Source organism: Oncorhynchus keta, chromosome 13, assembly GCF_023373465.1.
Source record: "Oncorhynchus keta strain PuntledgeMale-10-30-2019 chromosome 13, Oket_V2, whole genome shotgun sequence".
NCBI classification, from domain to species: Eukaryota; Metazoa; Chordata; class Actinopteri; order Salmoniformes; family Salmonidae; genus Oncorhynchus; species Oncorhynchus keta.
Window position 1 is genome coordinate 51,421,999 of NC_068433.1, and position 12,296 is coordinate 51,434,294.

The 12,296-nt window shown below is 48.4% G+C and overlaps 1 protein-coding gene and 1 long non-coding RNA gene across 2 annotated transcripts in view; one reads left to right on the forward strand and one right to left on the reverse strand.

The window, feature by feature from the left end:
* The window catches only part of LOC118392606 (ankyrin repeat and sterile alpha motif domain-containing protein 1B-like), a 368,819-nt gene that overhangs the window by 73,695 nt on the left and 282,828 nt on the right, over positions 1-12,296 (forward strand). The gene's annotated exons all lie outside the window — the stretch shown is intronic.
* LOC127906852 (uncharacterized) lies at positions 5,029-7,382 on the reverse strand. Its single transcript, XR_008063005.1, has 4 exons — positions 7,152-7,382; positions 6,894-6,979; positions 5,375-6,006; positions 5,029-5,310 (listed from the first exon to the last, which is right to left on the reverse strand). It is a non-coding gene; the product is annotated as an uncharacterized LOC127906852 (long non-coding RNA).

Below are 12,296 nucleotides of genomic sequence, written 5' to 3' on the forward strand. Positions count from 1 at the left end.
AGTGATGCTGAAAATAGGCTTATGTCTTGGAGCAGACATAGTGTGTGTGTGTGTGTGTGTGTGTGTGTGTGTGTGTGTGTGTGTGTGTGTGTGTGTGTGTGTGTGTGTGTGTGTGTGTGTGTGTGTGTGTGTGTGTGTGTGTGTGTGTTATGTTTTCACACAAAGTGTCTGTATTTGTCTTTGGCTACAGTTGGAGTCAGAAGTTTACTTACACTTAGGTTGGAGTCATTAAAACTAATTTTCAACCACTCCACAAATTTCTTGTTAACAAACTATAGTTTTGGCAAGTCGGTTAGGACATCTACTTTGTGCATGACACAAGTAATTTTTACAACAATTGTTTACAGAGATTATTTCACTTATAATTCAATGTATCACAATTCCAGTGGGTCAGAAGTTTACATACACTAAGTTGACTGTGCCTTTAAACAGCTTGGAAAATTACAGAAAATTATGTCATTCTGATAGGCTAATTGACATAATTTGAGTCAATTGGAGGTGTACCTGTGTGGATGCTTGACATCATGGGAAAATCTAAATAAATCAGCCAAGACCTCAGAAATTGTAGACCTCCACAAGTCTGATTCATCCTTGGGAGCAATTTCCAACCACCTGAAGGTAACACGTTCATCTGTACAAACAATAGTACGCAAGTATAAACACCATGGGACCACGCAGCCCTCACACCGCTCAGGAAGGAGACACGTTCTGTCTCCTAGAGATTAACGTACTTTGTTGTGAAAAGTGCAAATCAATCCCAGAACAACAGCAAAGGACCTTGTGAAGATGCTGGAGGAAACAGGTACAAAAGTATCTATATCCACAGTAAAATGAGTCCTATATCGACATAACCTGAAAGGCCGCTCAGCAAGGAAGAAGCCACTGCTCCAAAACCGCCATAAAAAAGCCAGTCTACGGTTTGCAACTGCACATGGGGACAAAGATCATAGTTTTTGGACAAATGTCCTCTGGTCTGATGGTCAAAAATATAACTGTTTGGCTCTACCTCCCTAAGGACCATCGTATAAGGACCATTGTATGTTTGGAGGAAAAAGGGGGAGGCTTGCAAGCTGAAAAACACCATCCCAACCGTGAAGCCCGGGGGTGGCAGCATCCTGTTGTGGGGGTACTTTGCTGCAAGAGGGACTGGTGCACTTCACAAACTAGATGGCTTCATGAGGATAGAAAATCATGTGGATATATTGAAGCATCTCAAGACATCAGATAGGAAGTTAATGCTTGGTCGCAAATGGGTCTTCCAAATGGACATGGACTCCGAACATACATCCAAAGTTGTGTCAAAATGGCAACGAAGTCAAGGTATTGGAGTGGCCATCACAAAGCCCTGACCTCAATCCTATAGAACATTTGTGGGCAGAACTGAAATAGCGTGTGCGAGCAAGGATCCTACAAACTTGACTCAGTTACACCAGCTCTGTCAGGAGGAATGGGCCAAAACGTTTGAAACGTTGGACCCAAGTTATTAAACAATTTTAAGGCAATGCTACCAAATGCTAATTGAGTGTATGTAAACTTCTGACCCACTGGGAATGTGGTGAAATAAATAAAAGCTGAAATAAATAATTCTCTCCTATTATTCTGACATTTCACAATGTTAAAATATAGTGGTGATCCTAACTGACCTAAAACAGGGAATTTTTACTAGGAATGAATGTCAGGAATTGTGAAAAACTGAGTTTAAATGTAGTTGGCTAAGGTGTATGTAAACTTCTGACTTCAACTGTATGTAAGTCACAGATTATTTACATAATATTGTTTGTGTGTGTGTTATGTTGTTGTGTGTGTGTGGCTATGATTTATCTTGGCAATACACTGCCTGCACCAGAAACAGCACCCTGTATAAATTACACTGGTCAACAAGATCTAGTATCCACTAAACACCCTGTATATATTAGATAGACTAGTCACTAAGATATAGTATCCACTAAACAACACACTCATCATCAAGACTTACAGCACTGGGCCAGTCTCTACACATTACCCCACCTGAATTATGTTACAGTGGCCACACACACCATTACTCGTGTCGAGGGGGGGGGCTGGTGTTTACTACAGTTTTATTGGAGGATGCAATAACTGAGGCGGAGAGGTAGAGGAGGAGTGAGGTAGTGGTATAGAGGGGGAATGGAGGAGGACAAGGAAGGAATGGAGGAGGACAAGGAAGGAATGGAGGAGGACAAAGGAGGAATAGAGGACATAGGTAGAGGGGAGGGCGGTAGAGAGGAGGGTGGTATAGAGGAGGGAGGTAGAGGGAAGTATAGAGGAGGGAGGGGTTGGGAGGAGGGCGGTAGAGAGGAGGGCGGTAGAGAGGAGGGCGGTAGAGGGGAGGGCGGTAGAGAGGAGGGTGGTATAGAGGAGGGAGGTAGAGGGAAGTATAGAGGAGGGAGGGGTTGGGAGGAGGGCGGTAGAGAGGAGGGCGGTAGAGAGGAGGGCGGTAGAGAGGAGGGCGGTATAGAGGAGAGAGCTAGAGGAGAGAGGTAGAGGAGAGGTAGAGGAGAGAGAGGAGAGAGGTAGAGGAAGGTATAGAGGAGAGAGGTAGAGGATGGTATATAGGAGAGAGGTAGAGGAAGGTATAGAGGAGAGAGGTAGAGGAAGGTATAGAGGAGAGAGGTAGAGGAAGGTATAGAGGAGAGAGGTGGAGGAAGGTATAGAGGAGAGAGCTAGAGGAAGGTATAGAGGAGAGAGCTAGAGGAAGGGATAGAGGAGAGAGGTAGAGGAGAGAGAGGAGAGGTAGAGGAGAGAGAGGAGAGAGGTAGAGGAAGGTATAGAGGAGAGAGGTAGAGGAAGGTATAGAGGAGAGAGGTAGAGGAAGGTATAGAGGAGAGAGGTAGAGGATGGTATAGAGGAGAGAGGTAGAGGAAGGTAGAGAGGAGGGCGGTAGAGAGGAGGGCGGTGGAGAGGAGGGAAGTATGGAGGAGGGAAGTATGGAGGAGGGAGGTATAGAGGAGGGAGGTAGAGGAAGGTATAGAGGAGGGAGGTATAGAGGAGTGAGGTAGAGGAAGGTATAGAGGAGGGAGGTAGAGGAAGGTTTAGAGGGAGGTAGAGGAAGGTATAGAGGAGAGAGCTAGAGGAAGGGATAGAGGAGAGAGCTAGAGGAAGGGATAGAGGAGAGAGGTAGAGGAGAGAGGTAGAGGAGAGAGGTAGAGGAGAGAGAGGAGAGGTAGAGGATGGTATAGAGGAGAGAGGTAGAGGATGGTATAGAGGAGAGAGGTAGAGGAAGGTATAGAGGAGAGAGGTGGAGAGAGGTAGAGGAAGGTATAGAGGAGAGAGGTAGAGGAAGGTATAGAGGAGAGAGGTAGAGGAAGGTAGAGAGGAGGGTGGTAGAGAGGAGGGCGGTGGAGAGGAGGGAAGTATGGAGGAGGGAGGTATAGAGGAGGGAGGTAGAGGAAGGTATAGAGGAGGGAGGTATAGAGGAGTGAGGTAGAGGAAGGTATAGAGGAGGGAGGTAGAGGAAGGTTTAGAGGGAGGTAGAGGAAGGTATAGAGGAGAGAGCTAGAGGAAGGGAGAGAGCTAAAGGAAGGGATAGAGGAGAGAGGTAGAGGAGAGAGGTAGAGGAGAGAGGTAGAGGAGAGAGAGGAGAGGTAGAGGATGGTATAGAGGAGAGAGGTAGAGGATGGTATAGAGGAGAGAGGTAGAGGATGGTATAGAGGAGAGAGGTAGAGGAAGGTATAGAGGAGAGAGGTGGAGAGAGGTAGAGGAAGGTATAGAGGAGAGAGGTAGAGGAAGGTATAGAGGAGAGAGGTAGAGGAAGGTAGAGAGGAGGGTGGTAGAGAGGAGGGCGGTGGAGAGGAGGGAAGTATGGAGGAGGGAAGTATGGAGGAGGGAGGTATAGAGGAGGGAGGTAGAGGAAGGTATAGAGGAGGGAGGTATAGAGGAGTGAGGTAGAGGAAGGTATAGAGGAGGGAGGTAGAGGAAGGTTTAGAGGGAGGTAGAGGAAGGTATAGAGGAGAGAGCTAGAGGAAGGGATAGAGGAGAGAGGTAGAGGAAGAGGTAGAGGAGAGAGGTAGAGGAGAGAGAGGAGAGGTAGAGGATGGTATAGAGGAGAGAGGTAGAGGATGGTATAGAGGAGAGAGGTAGAGGATGGTATAGAGGAGAGAGGTAGAGGAAGGTATAGAGGAGAGAGGTAGAGGAAGGTATAGAGCAGAGAGGTAGAGGAAGGTATAGAGCAGAGAGGTAGAGGAAGGTATAGAGGAGAGAGGTAGAGGAAGGTATAGAGGAGAGAGGTAGAGGAAGGTATAGAGGAGAGAGGTAGAGGAAGGTATAGAGGAGAGAGGTAGAGGAAGGTATAGAGGAGAGAGGTAGAGGAAGGGATAGAGGAGAGAGGTAGAGGAAGGGATAGAGGAGAGAGGTAGAGGAAGGTATAGAGGAGGGAGGTAGAGAGAGAAAGAAGAAGCATTCTAGACATAGAATAAGAGAGAAAGGTAGAGGACAGAAAGGGAGACAGAAGGATGGAGGTAGAAAGAGAGAGATGGTTAACAGGCTAGAAGCTGTGTCAGTTCTATTAGTGGGAGGTTATTGGAGAGTATGGGAGGTTATGGGATGGTTGTAAAGCAGGCAAAGCCCACTGTTTACTACTGGGTACACTGAACACACACGCATACCCCCACACACGGTACACAAATTCATGCACACACAGAGCTCTTTATGCTATGCTTATGTGGCATAAACAGGAGAGAGTTGGGTGTCAGTTTATAAATGCTTGTTTCATTTGAGTTGTTATTTGTAATGTATAACTATAAATTATGTTTCAATATGCAGGTGTCTGTGTATACCTGCGTGTGTGTGTGAGTGTGTGTTAATGAGTCAGTGAGCCGTAACCATTGAATTGACCAATCTCTGCATGCATTGGACATGGTTCTGCCGGCAGAAAATCAATGGAACCTCTTTCATGTGAAGTGTCTCTTGTGGGAAAACAACACCCTCTTCTACCACAGGGGTTCTCACCCTCAGTCCTGGTTCCTCTTCCTGGGTGCACAGGGGTTCTCAGCCTCCGTCCTGGTTCCTCTTCCTGGGTACACAGGGGTTCTCAGCCTCAGTCCTGGTTCCTCTTCCTGGGTACACAGGGGTTCTCACCCTCAGTCCTGGTTCCTCTTCCTGGGTGCACAGGGGTTCTCACCCTCAGTCCTGGTTCCTCTTCCTGGGTGCACAGGGGTTCTCACCCTCAGTCCTGGTTCCTCTTCCTGGGTGCACAGGGGTTCTCAGCCTCAGTCCTGGTTCCTCTTCCTGGGTACACAGGGGTTCTCAACCTCAGTCCTGGTTCCTCTTCCTGGGTACACAGGGGTTCTCAGCCTCAGTCCTGGTTCCTCTTCCTGGTTCCTCTTCCTGGTTCCTCTTCTACCACAGGGTTCTCAACCTCAGTCCTGGTTCCTCTTCCTGGGTACACAGGGGTTCTCAGCCTCAGTCCTGGTTCCTCTTCCTGGGTGCACAGGGGTTCTCACCCTCAGTCCTGGTTCCTCTTCTACCACAGGGGTTCTCAGCCTCAGTCCTGGTTCCTCTTCCTGGGTACACAGGGGTTCTCAGCCTCAGTCCTGGTTCCTCTTTCTGGGTGCACAGGGGTTCTCACCCTCAGTCCTGGTTCCTCTTCTACCACAGGGGTTCTCAGCCTCAGTCCTGGTTCCTCTTCCTGGGTGCACAGGGGTTCTCAGCCTCAGTCTGGTTCCTCTTCCTGGGTGCACAGGGGTTCTCAGCCTCAGTCCTGGTTCCTCTTCCTGGGTACACAGGGGTTCTCAACCTCAGTCCTGGTTCCTCTTCCTGGGTGCACAGGGGTTCTCAGCCTCAGTCCTGGTTCCTCTTCCTGGGTACACAGGGGTTCTCAACCTCAGTCCTGGTTCCTCTTCCTGGGTGCACAGGGGTTCTCACCCTCAGTCCTGGTTCCTCTTCTACCACAGGGGTTCTCAGCCTCAGTCCTGGTTCCTCTTCCTGGGTGCACAGGGGTTCTCAGCCTCAGTCCTGGTTCCTCTTCCTGGGTGCACAGGGGTTCTCAGCCTCAGTCCTGGTTCCTCTTCTACCACAGGGGTTCTCAGCCTCAGTCCTGGTTCCTCTTCCTGGGTGCACAGGGGTTCTCACCCTCAGTCCTGGTTCCTCTTCCTGGGTGCACAGGGGTTCTCAGCCTCAGTCCTGGTTCCTCTTCCTGGGTGCACAGGGGTTCTCACTCTCAGTCCTGGTTCCTCTTCTACCACAGGGGTTCTCAGCCTCAGTCCTGGTTCCTCTTCTACCACAGGAGTTCTCACCCTCAGTCCTGGTTCCTCTTCCTGGGTACACAGGGGTTCTCAGCCTCAGTCCTGGTTCCTCGTCCTGGGTGCACAGGGGTTCTCACCCTCAGTCCTGGTTCCTCTTCTACCACAAGGGTTCTCAGCCTCAGTCCTGGTTCCTCTTCCTGGGTGCACAGGGGTTCTCACCCTCAGTCCTGGTTCCTCTTCCTAGGTGCACAGGGGTTCTCAGCCTCAGTCCTGGTTCCTCTTCCTGGGTACACAGGGGTTCTCACCCTCAGTCCTGGTTCCTCTTCCTGGGTGCACAGGGGTTCTAACCCTCAGTCCTGGTTCCTCTTCCTGGGTGCACAGGGGTTCTCACCTTCAGTCCTGGTTCCTCTTCCTGGGTGCACAGGGGTTCTCACCCTCAGTCCTGGTTCCTCTTCCTGAGTGCACAGGGGTTCTCACCCTCAGTCCTGGTTCCTCTTCCTGGGTGCACAGGGGTTCTCACCCTCAGTCCTGGTTCCTCTTCCTGAGTGCACAGGGGTTCTCACCCTCAGTCCTGGTTCCTCTTCCTGGGTGCACAGGGGTTCTCACCTTCAGTCCTGGTTCCTCTTCCTGAGTGCACAGGGGTTCTCACCCTCAGTCCTGGTTCCTCTTCCTGGGTGCACAGTGGTTCTCAACCTCAGTCCTGGTTCCTCTTCCTGGGTGCACAGGGGTTCTCAGCCTCAGTCCTGGTTCCTCTTCCTGGGTGCACAGGGGTTCTCAACCTCAGTCCTGGTTCCGACTCCTGGGTACACAGGGGTTCTCAACCTCAGTCCCGGTTCCTCTTCCTGGGTGCACAGGGGTTCTCAACCTCAGTCCTGGTTCCTCTTCCTGGGTGCACAGGGGTTCTCAACCTCAGTCCCGGTTCCTCTTCCTGCGTACACAGGGGTTCTCAACCTCAGTCCTGGTTCCTCTTCCTGGGTGCACAGGGGTTCTCAGCCTCAGTCCTGGTTCCTCTTCCTGGGTGCACAGGGGTTCTCACCCTCAGTCCTGGTTCCTCTTCCTGGGTGCACAGGGGTTCTCACCCTCAGTCCTGGTTCCTCTTCCTGGGTGCACAGGGGTTCTCACCCTCAGTCCTAGTTCCTCAAGTATATCCTGTACTGCATACATGTACCATACTCACCTTGCCCTCTACCCCACGATACAAAACAACACCACACATCACAATAACCAAAACCTCACCATATCTACAACCGTATATACAAAACATCTTCTCCTGCTATACAGACAACCCCCCAACACACCATATCTCCTGGAACATTTTCCCCTGCTATACAGACAGCCCCCCCAACACCCCATATCTCCTGGAACATCTCCACACTTTATCATTTTATACAACTCAAATTCCACCCTAAGGTGCACAGAGACCATCCCATTAAATATTAGTAAAGGGTCTGTTATCCCCCCCTCCTTTGACCCTGTTCCTCCTTGTGTGCCAACTTTGCCTGAGCAAACAGAAAATTCAACAACACACATTTGGCCATCTCCTCATTTGAATACCTGTACCCATTATAAACATCCTAACAGTAAAACCCACCCCCAACCTCTCACACAGACATTCCAACAGAGACATTAATGGCATTAACCTGGAAAACACAGAAAACACATGAATCACAGTTTCTCTCATAACACAGAAAGGAACCGACTCCCGGTTCAACCCGGGCCAACCAGCTGTTAGTGGCCAGGGCTCCACGTAGAACCTTCCTGACCTCTTTGGTACTGGGGGTTTGTAGAGCCCCCTCCATCTAAAACCCACAATACTCTCCTCCCCACATACCCCCTGCCACTGATGTGCCTTCACTCCTGTTAGGCTTCTAATGTTCCTTACCTTAATGCAGAGGTTGTAGAGGGCTTTACCTCCCACTCCTTCAAACTCCCCCAGGCTCGGAGTGTTAAAATCTAAAAAGTCCTCCAGACCCTCTTGCCAGTCTCCAGTCTCTGCCATCACCTGCAGTAGCAGAAACATTGGTGGCCCCTCCCCCCTTTGCCGCTCAAAAACCCCCCTTACCGGCTAAGACAGTGCCTCCTGGACCTCCTCCAGGAATCTCTCCAGCAGCCTAAGAGACGTTATTCCTGTTTGTTGTGCCAGGACTTCTGGGGTTTTTCACCCCTTCTCTCCCAGCAGTCGCAGGTCACCCAGCCTTAGTAAACCTGCTGCCATCAGTTGCCTCTGCAGGGTGGCCGACTGAACTGATCTCAAATGGATGTCTGGGTTGTGGAAGATAGGCTCCTCCCACACCCACAGCCCAGGCTCCACACCCCCTTCTTGTGTGGGCCTCAGCAGCTGCCAGGCCCTCAGCACCGCAGAGTAAAACTCTGAGAGACCTGCTGTACTCAGCCTCTCCAGCTTCATGAGGAACAGCTGCTGGTCCAACCCTAATCCGCCAGCTCTCCTCAGCAGCGCGCATGCTGGTTCCCTCCAGCCGACATCAGTTTGGTACAGCAGTCTCTGCACCGCCTTTAGTCTGAAAGAAGCCACCCTGCTCTCCATTTCCACCAGGCCCTGTCCTCCTTCGTGGACGGTCATGTACAACAATGCCGCCATCAGCCAGTGATGTCTCTTCCTGAAAAAGTCCACCAGACCTGCAGGGGGGGATTGAGTACAGCCAGTTTATGCCACAGGGAAGATGCCACCAGGTTGTTGATTATCAGCCCCCTCCCTCTATATAACACTTGGGACAGCAGCCACCTCTACCTGGCCAGTCTTGGCACCACTGCCTGTGACGGCCCCTTCCAGCTCTTCCTGACCCACCTCTCCCAGGTACACCCCCAACATTTTAAACCCTTCACAACCCCACTGCAACCCCCCTGGAAGCAGAGGGGCCTTATCCCCCCATGCCCCACATACAGTGCCGTGCGAAAGTATTCGGCCCCCTTGAACTTTGAGACCATTTGCCACATTTCAGGCTTCAAACATAAACATATACAACTGTATTTTTTGTGAAGAATCAACAACAAGTGGGACACAATCATGAAGTGGAACGACATTTATTGGATATTTCAAACTTTTTTTAACAAATCAAAAACTGAAAAATTGGGCGTGCAAAATTATTCAGCCCCCTTAAGTTAACCTGTTGATCCTACCCCCTACTTTTTCGAACATTCTGTTAAAAATCGCGCAACATTTCAGCGCCCTGCTACTCAGGCCAGGAATATAGTATATGCATATGATTTGTATGTGTGGATAGAAAACACTCAGATGTTTCTAAAACTGGTTAAATCACGGCTGTGACTATAACAGAACGTGTGTTTCATCGAAAAGCGCAGGAAAATCTGATCACTGAAAACTGGAAAATATATCAATGCGCCACTTGAATGTATTGTTGAATAGAAACCACATTACCTGGAGCCGAGGTTGCAATACCTACAGCTTCCACACGATGTCAACAGTCTTGTCATTTGCCTAGGATTTGTTTCTTGGTCAAACGGACAAGAGACAGCCCATTTCTTCCGGTCTCCGACCGGATATTTTGGTTGAGATTTATCCGGACATTATATCAAGACGTACAGCTACAGAATATACATCGCCTCGTGATCAATTTGATCGATTATTAACGTTTACTAATACCTAAAGTTGCATTACAAAAGTATTTCGTTGCGTTATAAAACGCTGTTTTTTTCCTTGATCACACGGTCTTCATAGATCGATATCTAGGCTATATATGGACCGATTTAATCGAAAAAAAGACACAATAGAGATGTTTATGGGACATCTAGGAGTGCCAACAAAGAAGATGGTCAAAGGTAATGAATGTTTTATATTTTATTTCTGCATTTTGTGTAGCGCCGACTATGCTAATTATTTTGTTTACGTCCCCTGCGGGTCTTTAGGGGTGTTGCATGCTATCAGATAATAGCTTCTCATGCTTTCACCGAAAAGCATTTTAAAAATCTGACTTGTTTGCTGGATTCACAACGAGTGTAGCTTTAATTCAGTACCCTGCATGTGTGTTTTAATGAACGTTTGAGTTTTAACAAGTGCTATTAGCATTTAGCGTAGCGCATTTGCATTTCCAGATGTCTAGATGGGACACCTGCGTGTCGGGTGGAGGTAAGAGGTTAATAATTTGTAGCGCCACCTTTTGCTGCGATTACAGCTGTAAGTCGCTTGGGGTATGTCTCTATCAGTTTTGCACATCGAGAGACTGACATTTTTTCCCATTCCTCCTTGCAAAACAGCTCGAGCTCAGTTAGGTTGGATGGAGAGCATTTGTGAACAGCAGTTTTCAGTTCTTTCCACAGATTTTCGATTCAGGTCTGAACTTTGACTTGGCCACCTGGATATGTTTATTTTTGAACCATTCCATTGTAGATTTTGCTTTATGTTTTGGATCATTGTCTTGTTGGAAGACAAATCTCCGTCCCAGTCTCAGGTCTTTTGCAGACTCCATCAGGTTTTCTTCCAGAATGGTCCTGTATTTGGCTCCATCCATCTTCCCATCAATTTTAACCATCTTCCCTGTCCCTGCTGAAGAAAAGCAGGCCCAAACCATGATGCTGCCACCACCATGTTTGACAGTGGGGATGATGTGTTCAGGGTGATGAGCTGTGTTGGTTTTTACGCCAAACATAACATTTTGCATTGTTGCCAAAAAGTTCTATTTTGGTTTCACCTGACCAGAGCACCTTCTTCCACATGTTTGGTGTGTCTCCCAGGTGGCTTGTGGCAAACTTTAAACAACACTTTTTATGGATATCTTCAAGAAATGGCTTTCTTCTTGCCACTCTTCCATAAAGGCCAGATTTGTGCAATATACGACTGATTGTTGTCCTATGGACAGAGTGTCCCACCTCAGCTGTAGATCTCTGCAGTTCATCCAGAGTGATCATGGGCCTCTTGGCTGCATCTCTGATCAGTCTTCTCCTTGTATGAGTTAATATAGTAAAATATAGTAATATATGCCATTTAGCTGACGCTTTTATCCAAAGCGACTTACAGTCATGTGTGCACACATTCTACGTATGGGTGGTCCCGGGAATCGAACCCACTACCCTGGCGTTACAAGCGCCATGCTCTACCAACTGAGCCACATAGGAAAGTTTAGAAGGACGGCCAGGTCTTGGTAGATTTGCAGTGGTCTGATACTCTTTCCATTTCAATATTATCGCTTGCACAGTGCTCCTTGGGATGTTTAAAGCTTGGGAAATCTTTTTGTATCCAAATCCGGCTTTAAACTTCTTCACAACAGTATCTCGGACCTGCCTGGTGTGTTCCTTGTTCTTCATGATGCTCTCTGCGCTTTTAACGGACCTCTGAGACTATCGCAGTGCAGGTGCATTTATACAGAGACTTGATTGCACACAGGTGGATTGTATTTATCATCATTAGTCATTTAGGTCAACATTGGATCATTCAGAGATCCTCACTGAACTTCTGGAGAGAGTTTGCTGCACTGAAAGTAAAGGGGCTGAATAATTTTGAACACCCAATTTTTCAGTTTTTGATTTGTTAAAAAAGTTTGAAATATCCAATAAATGTCGTTCCACTTCATGATTGTGTCCCACTTGTTGTTGATTCTTCACAAAAAAATACAGTTTTATATCTTTATGTTTGAAGCCTGAAATGTGGCAAAAGGTTGCAAAGTTCAAGGGGGCCGAATACTTTCGCACGGCACTGTAACAGAGCTTTGCTCTTGCCCCAGTTTACATTAGCTGACAAAGCTCCCTCATGCACTTTCAGACTAGTCTCTAGTTCCTGCATATCCTGACCATCACAGAAATGTCATCTGCGTATATAACTGCCCCGATAGAGGGCATCCTTGTCTAATGCCTGGTCTCACCCAGACTGGCCTACTGAGCCCCCCTCCCAACTTGACCATACATGACGCCCCAGCATACAACATCTTCAGACCAGTCAAAAGTTCACATTAGAATCTCTCGACAAGTCCAACATGTCCCTGATTAAGAACAAGTTGTCCGTGAACGAGCCTCCCGGTACACTATATGTTTGGTCTCTGTGTACTATAGAGTCCAGATGGGACTTCAGTCTGTTAGAGAGGACCTTGGCAAATATTTTGTAGTCCGCACAGAGCAATGCCTCAG